The 15092-nt window shown below is 47.2% G+C and overlaps 1 long non-coding RNA gene across 1 annotated transcript; it reads right to left on the bottom strand.

Moving 5' to 3' along the window:
* Window positions 1-716: 716 nt before the first annotated feature.
* LOC128628031 (uncharacterized) lies at window positions 717-15092 on the bottom strand. The gene is made up of 3 exons (XR_008392349.1): window positions 15023-15092; window positions 10238-10442; window positions 717-953 (listed from the first exon to the last, which is right to left on the bottom strand). It is a non-coding gene; the product is annotated as an uncharacterized LOC128628031 (long non-coding RNA).

The following is a 15092-nucleotide window of genomic DNA, read 5'->3' on the forward strand; positions in this document are numbered from 1 at the left end:
CGGGCGCCTTTAAGAGGATGTCCATTAAGCTCCATCTTTCCAGTTCGTGTTCAGTTTGTAAGGATTGCTTTTTGATCACTTACCTGTTGCCACCATCGTACTGCACAGTAAATCAGCCAAAACTCAGTGTCTTCAGCCCTGGCTGGGTAGCTCAGTTGGTTAGAGCATTGTTCAGATATACCAAGGGTGCGGGTTCAATCTCTGGTTGGGGCATATGCAAGAAACAACCCATGAATGCATCAGTGAGCGGAACAACAAATCTATGTTTCTCTCCCTCTCTCCCTCCCATCTTCCCCTGTCTCTTTAAAATCAATAATTTTAAACAAACAAACAAACAACAAATAAAACCCAATGGTTTCAGACAGCAATTTTTGTGCTCACCCCGGTTTCTGCCTGTCGGGTAGAATTCCTCGTCTGGGCCCGGCTCCAGGCGGGTTCGAGGTGAGGTCTGCTCCACGCGTCCGTCATCGTGCTCAGACGGCAGGCCAGCCGGGCATGGTTCCCCAAGGTAACGACAGACGCACAGACGGCATGCCCAACCACACACACACACACACACACACACACACACACACACACACACACACACACACTTCAAGCCTCTGCTTGGAATCGCACATCTACTGGCATTCCTTTAGTCAAAGCAATTCATAATTAAGCCCAAAGTTAGGGGGCGGTGTTGCACTTAGTATGGCTGCACAACAAATCACCTCGGGCCTCAGTAGCATAAGACAACCACTACTCTGCTCCCAGGTCCTGTAGGTCAGGAATGCAGGCGGGGCGCAGTGTCTGAGCTTCAGCTGGAAGACTCTGAGGCTGGGGACTGGCCGTCTGACACGTCGTCATCATTTACTTGTCTTCTAGTTGATGCCGGCTCTTCGCTGGGGCCTCGGCGCTGCTTTGTGAGCTAGTCCGAGCTTCCCTGATGACAGTTGCTGAGCTCCAAGGGCGCCCTGAGGGAGAGAGAGAGAGGAAGCCAGGTGGAGGCGCTCCCTGTAGTGGCCCAGTCTCAGAAGACATGCATTGTTCCTTCTGCCACGTTCCAGTGACTGAGGCAGTTACAAAGTCCCACCTAGGATCGAGAGGAGGGGACATGGGTGCCATCTCTTGATTGGGGGGTCCGGGTGCTGTAAGAGCATGGGGGACTAGAAATGTTGCTGAGACCATTTTTGGAAAATAGTTTGCTCCATGGCTGAAAAATTGTTCTTCACCTCTATTGGGAAGAACTGCAAAGTCACATGGCAGACAGCTACAGAAGGTGAAGAATTGAGAATGATACCATTTACCAGACAGTTGTCCCTCGGTACCCAAAATCCATGAGTGCTCAAATCCCTTACGGGAAATGGAGTAGTATTTGTAAAGAACATGGGTGCATCCTCCCTACACTTTAAATCATTTCTAGCTCACTCATAATACCTAATACAATGTAAATGCCATGTAAATAGTTGCTACACTGTATTATTGTTAATAATGACAAGAAAAAATCTTCACGTGTCCAGTACAGACACGAGCATCATACATCTAACTACACAGTACACATTAGCGAGTATGTAACCTCATTTTGCAGCAATGTATCATTTTGGGGGATATTTTCAGTCTGTGGCTGGTTGAATCTGCAGATGCAGAACCTGCAGATACTGAGGGCCAACTGTGCATCTTTCTTTTGGATTTAAGGTTCTTAAAATTATGTAGAACTTTCATGTGATTCCAAATAAAACAAGTTATGTTGAGAGAAATCTAGTTCCATCTTGTACCCTCCAGCTGTTATCTTCCTTTCCTGGCAAGAAACTCTTTTTTTTTCTTAATTCTCACCTGACGATATATTTACTGATTTTAGACAAAGGACTGGAAGTGTGTGTGTGGTGGAGAGAGAGAGACAGACAGACAGACAGACAGACAGAGACAGAGAGACATCAATATGAGAGAGGAACACTGATTGGTTGCCTCCCATAAGCGCCCCAACCGAGGATGGAACTTGCCACCTTCTGGTATGTGGGACAGTGCTCCAACCAACTGAGCCACCTGACCAGGGTAAGAAACTCTTTTTTATCAGTTTTTTTCAAAAATATAATAAAACTACATTTATCTCTCTTTTTAAATAAAAGATTGAAGACTCTAAATAGTGTTCTGTACTTTGCTTTTCTCACGCAGTGTATCCTAAAGAGCGCCCCACAGCGGGATAACAGACATCCTCCTGATGGCTTCGGCCTCTGTGTGCTGGCCCCCATACGGACGTGCCACAGTTTGTCCGTGGACATCGGCCTGTGTCTAGCCTTTCGCTCCCACAGTAGCGCACAGCGAGGAACCTGGTGCATACGTCATTTTCTGTTTTTACCAGTGTATCTACAGGATAGTTACCTAGAAGTCAGATTGCTGCTGACACAAAATGGCAAATACACATTTTTCTGTGTGTTGCCAAGCCTGAGGAGTGAGAGCAGACATGGAGCTAGTGAGGGGTGTAGACGGTCTTCAGGTGTGAAAGGATGGGCACTGACCAAGCAGAGGGGATGGTGGGTAAGAGTGTGAAAAGTGCTCAACTTCTGAATGTATTCTACACATAGTGCCAGGGTTGCTGAAGGGCTGGCCAGGAAGAGTTAGAGAAAGAGGGGTCAGATGACCCCTGAGTTCAGGCCTGAGCAGCTGGTGCACTCTGGGGGGCAGCGGGGGTGGGGCCTGAAACCAGGGCTTTGTTCCTAGGCAAGGGGCGTCCGAGGGAGATGTTAGGTAGGCAGCTGGGTTCTCAAGCACAGGTTGGAAAAATAAAGAAGCACTTCACCTGCCAATGTGTTAGTATTAATGCCACCTGGTTCCTGCAAGTACCCTGAGAAAGGTACGGAGGAGGAGACTGAGGCAGTCCTGGGGTTTCAAGAGGGCAAGTCAAGTACGTTCAGTTCAACAAACATTTGTTTTACCAAAGGAGAGGCTGGGGATGAACACTCAGCAAGAGGCCTGGCATTTAATGCCACTGCTTCCTGCCCAGGCCTGCGGGTGTAAAGGTGAACGGGTAGATTAGCGTCCCCCTTTCCTATCACAGAGCATGTTTGCGTCAAACTTAAGAGTGCAGTGCCTACCGGAAGCTCTGACTCAGCTGGGGATGCCTTGGGGCCTCAGAGGGCCGCCTGTGGTCCATCCTCCTCCTCTTCACAGATGGCTGCTGAAACAGATATGGAATTTGGGCCTCAGGAACTACTTTGGTGAACATGCCAACACACTCTAGGCCCTCGAGGAGTGTAGAGCCTTCGGGAACAGGACCCACAGTCACATAATTGATCTCGCTACACTGTGCAGGTTCTGACTCCGTGACCTGCCATCGGGGCCGGTGTAGAGCCATGGGTGACACAGCCAGCCCCACCAACACCCTCCCCTGACAAAATCGCTCTCCCCAGGGAGCCTGCTTTATCTCCAGGGAAGGCTCTGCTCCCAAAAGATCCTCATTTTGAGAGCCGTTTCTTTGTCTATCATTTTTGTTTGTCGTTTATTTTGATCCATTCAACAAGCATTTAGTAGTGGCACTTTGCAGCAGGGTCTCTGCAGGCTCTGGGCTCCCGGAGGAAATGTGGTCGTCGGCCTAGTCGGAGCCCAGTCTGGGTGCGCAGGCAGGGCTCAGCCAGGCCCCCGGTTAAGAGAAAGGAGTGGCAGCACTTCTCTGGTGTCCCCACTGTGGGTCTCAGCGCCCTGGCGTCCTGCCAGTCTTGGGCAGAGTTGCTTCTGTATCTGGACGGGCCTGAGCCTCAGGTGTTGGCTGCCTTCTGCTGCCTGGTCATTCTGGCTCCTCCCCCTGCCCCCAGCCATCCGCTGGGAATCTTGGCAACTCATGGCTCACACTTCCCTCTCCTTGCTTTCTCCCACTTCATGAGAGGCACTGAGAGGCTCTGAGAGGCTCGCTGCGGGCTCAGGGCCAGCATCGGTGCTGACCCGCAGTGCGGGTGGGGCTGGGCGCTACACAGTTTGCATGGGACCCCTCTGCAGGTGGGGGGTGTCCACCATTGGGCAGGGGGGACTACGGTGGATCTCCTTCCCCTTACTCCCTCTCCCCGTTCTCATTCAAGGCAAGACTGGCCCCAGGGTCACCTCTGCAGCTGTTTTGCCAGTGACCTCTTATAGCCTGACCTCTGAGGCTTTCAGTCCCAGTTTGTCCGCTGGTTTAGCGCTGACCCTGCAGGGCTTGTTCCAGTCTCTGCTTTCATAGATGACAGGGTTGTGCTTTTTTTTGCCAGACCCTTTTCATTATAGGGATCAGCTTTCATGTTCACAGCCTGCTCCCGTCCCTCAGCTGCTTGCTTATGCAGAAGGGGACGATTGGTGGATAGGTGGCTTCTGCCAGGTTCCTCTCCTGGGGACAACTCTCAGGCACTCTTAGGCGTGGAGAGGCCACCTGAAGGGACTCAGGCTTCCTGGAAACTTGTTCATCCTCTCTTTCCCAGGCGCTGTGCCAGGGTCCGGGATGCAGTGGGGAACAGAGGGCACAGCCCTATTCTGGAGGAGCTAAGGGCCTAGTGGGGGAGGCTGACGTTGATCACACCAAAGTGCTGTCAAACAGGCAGGACCGGAAGCCACAAGAACTGCGGCACCAGTTCTGGAGGCGACGGTGGAGTGGGAATGCATGTGTGGGAAGTGTCTGAGAGGGGGTGGGAGTCAGGAAAGCAAGTATGTGCAGAGGCAAGGGGGCCGAGCCTTCTAGGCAGGAGGGACACATGAGTAAAGGCCCTGAGACTCACGTTCAGAGAAGTGGAGGATGGGCCAGAAGCGTGGCTGGGTGCGAAGGGGCGTGTTCTGGTGATGGTCCACACAGCCTGTCTGCAGCCAGCACGGCTTCCTGCTGAGACTGAGGGGCTGGTCCTTCAGGCGAAGTCTGCCTCCTGTGTCCCCTCTGACCACTGCCTAGCTTTCTCCTCTGGGCCCCAAGGGGAGCTCACTGCCCCACCCCATTTCTGGGCTGTTTATCCAGCCAACTGCTCCCGCCACTGTGGGAGGGCACCAGAACGGCCGCTGGCCGCTGAAGGGAGGTAGAGGAGGAGCAGCAGTGCTTTCGAAGCAGTGCCTTCAGATGTACAGTCAAGCTCCTGTCCTTTTCCCAGGGCTCACCACATGCAGAGGCACCGGCAGGGGTGACTGCTGGTCAGCAGTCACTCCACCAGCCTACCCCACTGGAGGACAGCTCACTGTCCGCCCTCGGGGGTCATCGGCACGGTCTCTGCCACTGACCAGCCTGTCCGAGTGCCCCCCAAAACCTCTCCCACCTGTGGCACTTTTGACTCCCTGCCTCAGTCTTACCCTGGAGAACCTGGCGTCCAGGTGGACGCAGAAGGTCAGGTGGCGGCGAGGATGTGGGAAAATGGGTGTGAAGTGGTACCCACTGTGGTTTGGAAGTGCATTTCTCTAATACTGACGATTTAAACATATTTGCCAGTGCTTACTGTCTATTTTTATATCTTCTTAAGAGAAGTGTCTATTCAAATCCTTTGCTGGTTTTTAAATTGTTGAGTTTTAAAATTTCTTTATGTATTCTTGATGGTAGACTCTTATTGGATATTTGATTTGCATATATTTCTTTTTTCATTCTGTGGTTTGTTTTATTACTCTCTTAATGATACATTTGCAGTACAAAAGTTTTAAATTTTTATATAGTCCAATTTACCTACATTTTCTCTTGTAGCTTATGCTTTTGGTTTTGTATCTAAGAAAATTGCCCAATGCAAGTTCATAAAGATTTATTTCTATGTGCTTTTTCCTAAGAGGTTCATAGTTTTAGCACTTACATTATTTAGGTCTAGGATTCATTTCAATTGATTTTTATCTATGGTGTGATTTTTTTCATTTATGGATTTTTATCATGGGGAAAAAGCCCCTTCTATTCCTAGTTTATTCCTAAATTAGCTTTTATAAAATGTTGACTTTTGTCAAATGTTTTTTCCATATCAGTTGAGATGAGCATGTGGCTTTTCCCTTTATTCTATTAATATGGTGGATTACACTGATTTTTTGAATGTTTAACCACCCTCATATTCCAGGAATAAGCCCCATTTGGTCACTGATGCTTACTCCTTCTTATATGCTGCTGAGTTTGGTTTGCTGATTTTTCTTGAGGATCTTTGCCTCCATATTTGCAAGGAAAATTGATTTTTAGTTCTCTTTTCTTGTAGAATCTTTGTTCATATGAATTCTTTTTCCGTGTTTAGTAGAATTCACCAATGAAGCCATCTGGGCCTGGTCTTTTCTTGGGGGAAGTTTCAAAATGACTAATTCAGTCCCTTTGCTTGTTATAGGTCTATTCAGATTTTTAAAAATTGCTTCTTGAGTCTATTTTGATAGTTGGCATCTTTCTTTGAATTTATCCATTTTATCTGAATTACCTATGGGTGTGTGATATTCATAGTATTTTTCTGAAATCCTTTTTCTCTTTTTAAGATCAGCAATGATATAACTGCTTTCATTTCTAATTTGAGTCATTTGAGTCTCTTCTTTTTTTTCTTTGTCAAAGAATGATTGTTGACTTTGTTGATCTTTTTAAATTTAAAAAAATTTTTATTTGTATTTTTAAAAATACACTTTATTGATTATGTTATTACAGTTGTCCCATCCCCCCCTTAATTCCCCTTCACCTTCCCCACCCCCTCCCATCCACATTCCTCCCCTTTAGTTCATGTCCATGGGTCCTACATATAAGTTCTTTGGCTTCTACATTTCCTATACTATTCTTAACCTCACCTGTCTATTTTCTACCTACCATTTATGCTACTTATTCTATGTACCTTTTCCCCCTCTCTCTTCCTCCCACTCCCCTGTTGATAACCCTCCATGTGATCTCCATTTCTGTGGTTCTGTTTCTGTTCTAGGTGTTTGCTTAGTTTGCTTTTGTTTTTTTTTTAGGCGTGGTTGTTAATAACTGTGAGTTCGCTGTCATTTTACTGTTCATATTTTATCTTATTTTTCTTAGATAAATCATCTTGGTGATGATTGAACTCTTTTAACTTGACCATATCTGAGAAGCACTTTATCTGCCCTTCCATTCTAAATGAAAGCTTTGCTGGATAGAGTAATCTTGTATGTAGATCCTTGTCTTTCATGACTTGGAATACTTCTTTCCAGCCCCTTCTTGCCTGTAAGATCTCTTTTGAGAAATCACCTGACGGTCTTATGGGAACTCCTTTGTAGGTGACTGTCCTTTTTTCTCTTGCTGCTTCTAAGATTCTCTCCTTATTTTTAATCTTGGCTAATGTAATTATGATGTGCCTTGGTGTGTTCCTCCTTGGGTCCAACTTCTTTGGGACTCTCTGAGCCTCCTGGAAATCTATTTCCTTTGCCAGATTGGGGATGTTCTTCTCCATTATTTGTTCAAATAAATTTTCAGTTCTTTGCTCTTCCTCTTCTCCTTCTGGCACCCCTATGATTCGAATGTTGGAACGTCTAAAGATGTCCTGGAGGTTCCTAAGCCTCTCTTCATTTTTTTGAATTCTTATTTCTTCATTCTTTTCTGACTGAATGTTTCTTTCTTCCTTCTGGTTCACACTGTTGATTAGAGTCCCAGTTTCCTTTTCATCACTATTGGCTCCCTGTACATCTTCCTTTATTTCACTTAGCATTGCCTTCATTTTTTCATCTAATTTGTGACCATATTCAACCAATTCTGTGAGCATCCTGATTACCAGTGCTTTGAACTGTGCATCTGATCAGTTGGCTATCTCTTCATCGCTTAGTTGTATTCCTTCTGGAGCTTTGATCTGTTCTTTCATTTGGGCCTTTTATTTTTTTTGTCTCAGCTGCATGCTACGAATAAGGGGTGGAGCCTTAGTTGTCCGCTGGGTGGGTCAAGCCAGTCACTAGGTGGTGACACTGCTTGTGGAGGGGTTGAGGGGGAACAATGGCACTTGCTCCACTCTCAGCTGGATTTCTGTCACTTCCCAACTTTCCCATAAGCAAACGGTGCCCTTCTGGTGCCGGTTGCCAGGTGGGTGGGTTCGTATATGTTCTAGGACCATGTGGGTCTCTCCAATGAACTCTCCTGTGAAGCTGGGAGTTTCTCCTGCTGCCGCCTCACCCCCCACCCCCAGGTGTTTTCAATCAGTGGTTTGAGGCTTTATTTCCCCTCTGGATCCCTGGGTTTGGAGGTCTGTCTGGCTCCCCAGGTGTTCCTCTTGGTTTATCTGCACGTGAATGTGGTACCGCCCAGTTTGCCTGCTGCTGCCTGGTCTGCCAGCTGCAGCCTAGCCCATCCAGCTCCACAATCGGTTGCCTCAGTGGGTCCTCCAGCCACGGCCTTGCTGAGAGTCCTCTCCCCCTAGCTGCTGGACTCCGCCCCTCCTACGGGTCTGGATGGATGTTTCTTCTTTAACTCCTTGGTTGTCGGACTTCCATAGAGTTCAATTTTCTGTGAGTTCTGGTTGTTTTTGTTTTTAAATGATTGTTGTCATTCTTTTGGTTGTACGAGGAAGCACAGTGTATCTACCTATGCCTCTAAGTTGGCCAGAAATCTGTTGATCTTTTTAAAGAATCAATGATTTCATTGATTTTTCTCTTTTCTATTCGTTCACTTATTTTCTAATCTTTATTATTTTCCTCACTGTATTGTACTTGTGTTTAGTTCGCTCTTCCTTTTCTTAGTTATTGAGATAGAAGCTTAGGTTATTGATTTGAAGTCTTTATTTTTTTAACATAGACATTCGCAGCTATAAGTTTTCCTCTGAACATTGCTTTCCCTGCATCCTGTATGTTTCAGGATGCTGCGCCTTCAGTTTCAGTCCTCTCAAAGTATCTTCTGATTTCCTTTGTGACTTCATCTTTGACCCGTTGGTTATTCAGGAATAGATTGTGCAATGTACACTTATTTGTGAAATTCTTTCCGTTATCAATTTCTAATTTATTATGTTGCCTTCAGAGAACACACTCTGTATGATTTCGGTTCCTTTAAATGTACTGAGCCTCGTCTTGCGGCCTCGCCCGAGGTCTCTCCTGGAGGGTGCTCCGCGTGCACCAGAGGAGGGCGTACAGGTGGCTGTCAGGCCCTGCCGCCCTGCAGTGCTGCTCATGCCTCCTGTCTCCTTGTTGGTCCTCTGCCCAATTGTTTGAGCCATTAAATAAGGTACTGGTGTCTCCAGCTATTGTTGAATTTTCTATTTTTCCATGTAAATTTGTCAGTTTTGCCTCATGTAATTTTGGTGCTCTGTTGTTAAGTGTGGAGATATGTTTATAATTAAGTATAATTATATGTATTGTATACTAATTATACATGATTGCATATAATTATAAGTAATTGTTTACAATTTTAATCTTTCTAATGAACCGAATTTTTTATTAATCTTCATCTTCAGTAACATCTTTAAAATTCTGTAGTCTATTTGTCTGAGGTTAGCATACCTGCTTCAGGTCCTTTATGGTTGCTGTTTGCATGGTAATCTTAGCCCATTAAAAAATTTCAAACTATTTGTATCTTTTAATCTAAAATGTGTCTCTTGTAGATAACACATAGCTGGATTTAAAAAATCCAGATGATAATCTCTGCCTTTTGGTTAGAATGTTTAATTAATTTTTATTTAAATAATGTTATTGGCTTTACATCTGCCAATTTGCTTTTGGTTTTCTGTGTGACTCATGCATTTTTATTCCTCTCACCCTCCTTTAAACACCTCTTCTGTACTAAGGGACACTTTTAGTGTAAAATTTGAATTCCTCTGATATTTTAATTAATTAATTAATTAATTAATTTAAATATTTTATTTATTTATTTTTCGAGAGAGGGGAAGGGAAGGAGAAAGAGTGGGAGAGAAATATCAATGTATGGTTGCCTCTCATGCATCCTCTGCTGGGAACTGGCCTGCAACCCAGGCATGTGCCCTGACTGGGAATCGAACCGCGATACTCTGGTTCGCAGGCCCGCGCTCAATCCACTGAGCTATGCCAGCCAGGTAATTATTTATTTTAAAGTTATTTACCTAGTGGTTGCTTTAAGGCTTCCAATGTATATCTTAGTTTGTCAGATGCTACTTCAGACTTATGCCAAATCAGGTCCATTGAAATATATCAATAGAAACTTTACTCTGATTAGCTACATTACTTTCCTCCCCTTTTTGCATTGTTATCATTACCTGTTACACCTGTATATTACAAACCCTACAACACATTGTTGTAATTATTACTCTACATAATGTTATATAATGTTGTAGATAGTCAAGTATAGGTCTTTGAAGAAGCTGAGAAAACAGGAAAGGAAGTGTATATTTATTAAATTTGTTATACTAACCTTCTTACTTAGCGTCTCTGAGTCTTCTCACTTTTTCCCGTGGATTCAGGGTACTGTGTGATGTCTCTTCTGCGCTTCAGTACAGCCTCGCTCCCGCCCGTCCCCTTGTGCTGCTTCGCTCGCACACGTTGCACTCCCGCACACCGTAAGCTCAGTAATACACAGCAACTCACGTACAGCGTGTGGTCGGTTGCCTTTTAATCAGCTGAGAGAAGAAATAAGCAGTTATGCTTTCTGTTACACTTACCTACATAATTACCTTCTCCACACTCTGTCTTTTTGTGCAGATTCAAATTGCTGTGTGGTGTCACTTGCTCCCCTAAGTTCCTTTATGATTTCTTTCCCCTCCTGGCTGGATGGAGATATAATTGACCTTTATTATTTCTTGTAATTGCAATTAGCCATCAACAATTTTTACTGCTTTGGTTTATCTAAGAATGCCTTTATTCTGCCTTCATTTAAAATTTCTCTATTTCCCCAGAGATTTGTAAGCTCACTTTATGTTGTTGTTAAAAAGATTGTTGGCTGTAATAAGGCGGAGAACCAAAGACAGAATAATATTATAAAATGATGAAATATCAACGCATTTCTTATTCACAGTTTTTAAAAATGGCAAGCCAGTGGTAGAGAATAACTGGAGACCTATGTGACTTTGTAAACACTGAGATTATTTCAGGTTTGTACACCGTTGTAGGAAATAACACCGAGACTTCCTTTTCCATTTTGCACAGTTTCTCCCAGTGGTAACATTTTGCAAAACTTTCGTGTAGTATCACAACCAAAGTATTGACATTCATACAATGCCCCAGTCTTGTTCCTGTTTCCCTAGGTTTATGTGTGCTCTTCTGAGTCTGTGCTTATGAAGTCTGTGCACATAGTCTGACTGCCTGTGTAGATTCACGTACCTGCCATGAGCATCCGGATTCTGGACAGGTCCAACTGCAAGGAGATCTCGTTGTCCCTTTATAACTGCACCCACATTCCTCCACTCAATCAATAAATCAATAAATCAAAAAATTGAAAGGCAGCAGAGGAACTGTTGAAGGTTGTTGGGTTTAGGAAAATTCTCCTGCCACTGTACGGGACATGTCCAGAGGAGGGGAGCCTGGAGCCCTGGGGCTGACTAGAGGCTTCAGTCACGGCTCAGAACCTCATCGTGGAGCGGGTGACAGAGGTGGCTGAACACGGATCCGAGACAGAAGAGAGGCCCACAGAGACTGAGGAAGACACAGATGAGCACCCATGTTCAAGACCGCATCAAGGCAAGAAACACCGGCTCTTCCTCCTCAGCCCCCGAGTTAGTTGGTGACCGGCGGGGGAGCCCAGCTCTGGGGCAGAGGAACGGTCCCTCTGGGGAGCAGTCAGGGCGGTGCATTCTCCCAGAGCCAAGTGCGTGACGGGGGGCCCTGGGCTCCAGAAAAAGGAAGCCAGGGGTAGGGTGGCCTGGAGTGTGGCCGGGAATGTTGGCGTGACAGAGGAGGAGGTCTGCAGGCAGGGGGCAGTCGTCAGCGCTGCCTCACGTCACACTGGAGACCTGTCTTCGGAGCATCCGCAGAAGTGGAGGAGGTCCTTCCTTGTACTCCTGGGCATGGCAGCGTCCAGTGGGCTCGGCTCTGCCTTCCTTTCCAAGGCCTCACGAGGTGTGTGAGTGACCAGAAGCCTGAAAGGGTCTTAGTAAGAGCAAGGTCGGTCTTCTGCGTGTAGCACCTTGTACCTCTGCCATGGCCCAAAAGTTCAAGAGTGGCCCTGGTGGAAGCACCTGGGACAGATGCCCCTCGCCACCGCCTTCCTCACTGAGGTCCCTCTGTGCTGTCTGTTCCAGGGCGAAGACTGAGTTTCAGTCTAGCCTGGGTTACATCAGCTTTCAGAACGGCACCGGGACGGGGCTCCAGGTTTTCGTACGTATCACTAGTATGGTTTGCTTCTGGAGATTTCATTCTCTTATTTTTCAATAGGAGGTAGTTATTAGATTTCTGAAAACTGTGGGATTTGTTAAATGAGTCACAGCATTCGGCTGAAATAGAGAGGACTCCATCTGCTGCCTTTGCGTGGTCCCCTGTTCAGCTCTCTGTGACCATAAGGGAAGCAGGAGAACTCGGTGTTCCACGAGCACCCCTTGCCTGTCCTGCCTCTCAGCCCCGGCCTCGCTGGTAGGTACGGGGAAGTGGAACCTGGTTCCTGAGACCTTCTCAACCTGAGGTCCCTGCCATTAGGACACTGCATTGACCTCTGCCAGCTCTCCCCTTGGAGTGCCCTTGAGTTTGCCCTTGAGTGTCAGAAATGGGAACATCTGCTGCAGGGACGGTTTTCTCAGGTCCTCGTGGCCTCCTGTGCCCTGATGCTCTGTTCTGTGTCCCTGGGATGTGAGACAACTCATGAAGACTGAATTGGCTCTCTGAGGGCAGGTGGCTATTCCTCAGGATAGGAGGGGTCAGGGGAGCATGAATCATTACAGGGAAATACCTACTGCCAACGCTGGCTGTGCCTCGTGCACGACACTCTTTAAATCCCGGTTTCCTCACCTGGCCCTCCATGGCAGAGCTAGTGTGGGGGTTAACTAAATGGTGGCTGCAGCGGGTTTGGCGTGCACTAAAAACAGGCGGTTTTCTTGCCTCACTCCCACCCACCCCCCACCATGGTCTGGCCTACTCTTCTGCGCTCGCCCCTCTTTCCTTTGTGACAGGTTGTTCTCCTGCGCAGAGTGAAAGAAGAGCGGAGCTGTGAGTCAGGGGATGCTGGCATCCCACGCAGCTCCCCGCAGGCGGAGGCGGCAGCTCTGCGGGTGGAGCGTGTCCCTCCTGGAGCCTCGTGCTCCGTCAGCAGATTGCCCTGACCCACTTGGTTGCTCACATGCTGCCTCTCCCTGGGCAGCCAGGGCCTGGCCTTCCACACCCATAGGAGGGCTGGGCCCACCAGTCCCACCCCTCCACTGCTGCTCCTGCAGGGCAGGGCAGCCTGCCTGGGACCTCCTGAGGGCCACTCGCTGCTGCCCTGGGCTGCCCTGGGCTGCCCTAGTCCTGGAGACGTTGCTCAGAGTTGTCACAGAAAGTGCCCTTGTCTCTGAGACTCACTCTTATCCCAGCTCGCTGGCAGTGTGCGGCCGGGCAGTCTGAAGATACCGGTGCTGTTCCCAAGTTTTATTGTTACAGATGGTTCTCCAGTGAACTTTCAAGTGCCTGTATCTTGTATTTTTGTACCCAGACCTTTGTAAGCTTGGGGTCCTTGTCCAGTTTGTGTTACAACTTCCAGAGCAGCAGCATGAATTTTTGAGCACTTAGGATCTTCCAGCCACTGCACTACAGGTAATTAAAGATCCATGAATGAAGTCCATGTAGAAGGCAAACAAATTTGAAGTGATTTAACTTGAAGAAGAAAGGCTAGGGCAGTAGTCACTGGTTGAAGTCGAATGAAGAGGTGAGGAGTGTGGGATAGAGGGCCGAGGAGCACAGGGCTGCACGGACCAGGGCACTGCTCAGTGCGGGCAGGAGGCCGCATGTGCACAGGCACTGGGGGGCCTGCCTCACGGTGCGGCGGGGAGTGGAGCGGGACTCCTGAGCCCCGTAAAAATTTCTGATTTTACTCAGGGATTCTTTGTTTCCTCCCCACCTTTTTTTACTGAGGTGAAATTGGTATGTCATACAGTTAACCATTTTAAAGTGGATAACTCAGGGGCGTTCAGTACACTGATGTTGTGCAACCTCACATCTCTATCTCATTCTAAAATATTTCATCATCTCACGAGAAAACCCCAGATCCACTAAGCAGTCACTCCCTATTGCCTGCTGCCCCTGCCCTGGGGCAGTCATGAGTCTGCTTTCTGTCTCTATTGATTCACTTACTCTGGATATTTCATATAAATGAAATCATAAAATATGTATCCTTTTGTGTCTGGCTTCTTTCACTTAGCATAGTGTTTTCGAGGCTCATCCACACTGTGACATGTATCCATTCCTTTTGTTTATTGTGGTAAACTATACAGCCCATAAAATTTACCATTTGAATTATTACCTATGCAGTTGACGGCTTTAAGTACATTCAAGTCATGCGACAGTCACCATCGTCCATCTCCAGGTGTCTTCCTAAATTGCCGTCTCCTAAACTGAAACTGTGTGCCCTTCCTCCCCGCCAGCACCTGGTGACCACTGTTGTGTTTCCTGTTTCAGGACTTTCGTTATTCCAGGTGCCTCATACAAATAGAATCATAATATTCTTCCTCTTGTATCTGGCTTATTTCACCTAGCGTAATGTCTTCAGTGCTCATCTGTGTTGTAGCCTGTGTCAGTATTACCTTCCTTGTTAAGGCTGAAAACTATCCAGCCTATGTGCACACCACATCTTGTTTATCCATTTATCCACCAATGGGCACGTGGGTGGTCCCCCCTTTTGGCTAATGTGAATAACGCAGGGATTCTTGAGTCTCAGCAGCCTGGTGGGTAGTTAGAGCAAAGGCATGTTGACCCTCATTGAGACGATGCTAGGATTTGGGAAGGAGTCCAGAAACAGGGTCTTCTCTCCCATTCCAGGTCTCCTGGATGGGCTCCCCTAACCCTGACCCCAACCCCTCCCACACCTCTGCAGCTCCCTGCCCGCACTGCACAGCTGCCACCTCAAAATCTAAGCCCCTGACGTGTCTTCCCTGGATGTGTTTCCACTCCCCCCGGGCTGTCTGTGTGGCTCTGCTCGGGTATGCCCCCATTCCGAGGTGCCCCCGACCCACCAGGGTTGCCTTCCTTCTTCGTCATTGGTATCATTCTTCCAAGCACATATCATATGAATTAGGCTTACCTATTTGTCTTCCTGGTCTCGGCTTATCTCCTGCACCATAGGCAGGTTCCATGAGATGAGTGGCCGTGTC

Source organism: Artibeus jamaicensis, unplaced genomic scaffold (genome assembly GCF_021234435.1).
Source record: "Artibeus jamaicensis isolate MK-2021 breed Jamaican fruit bat unplaced genomic scaffold, CSHL_Jam_final contig_519, whole genome shotgun sequence".
NCBI classification, from domain to species: Eukaryota; Metazoa; Chordata; class Mammalia; order Chiroptera; family Phyllostomidae; genus Artibeus; species Artibeus jamaicensis.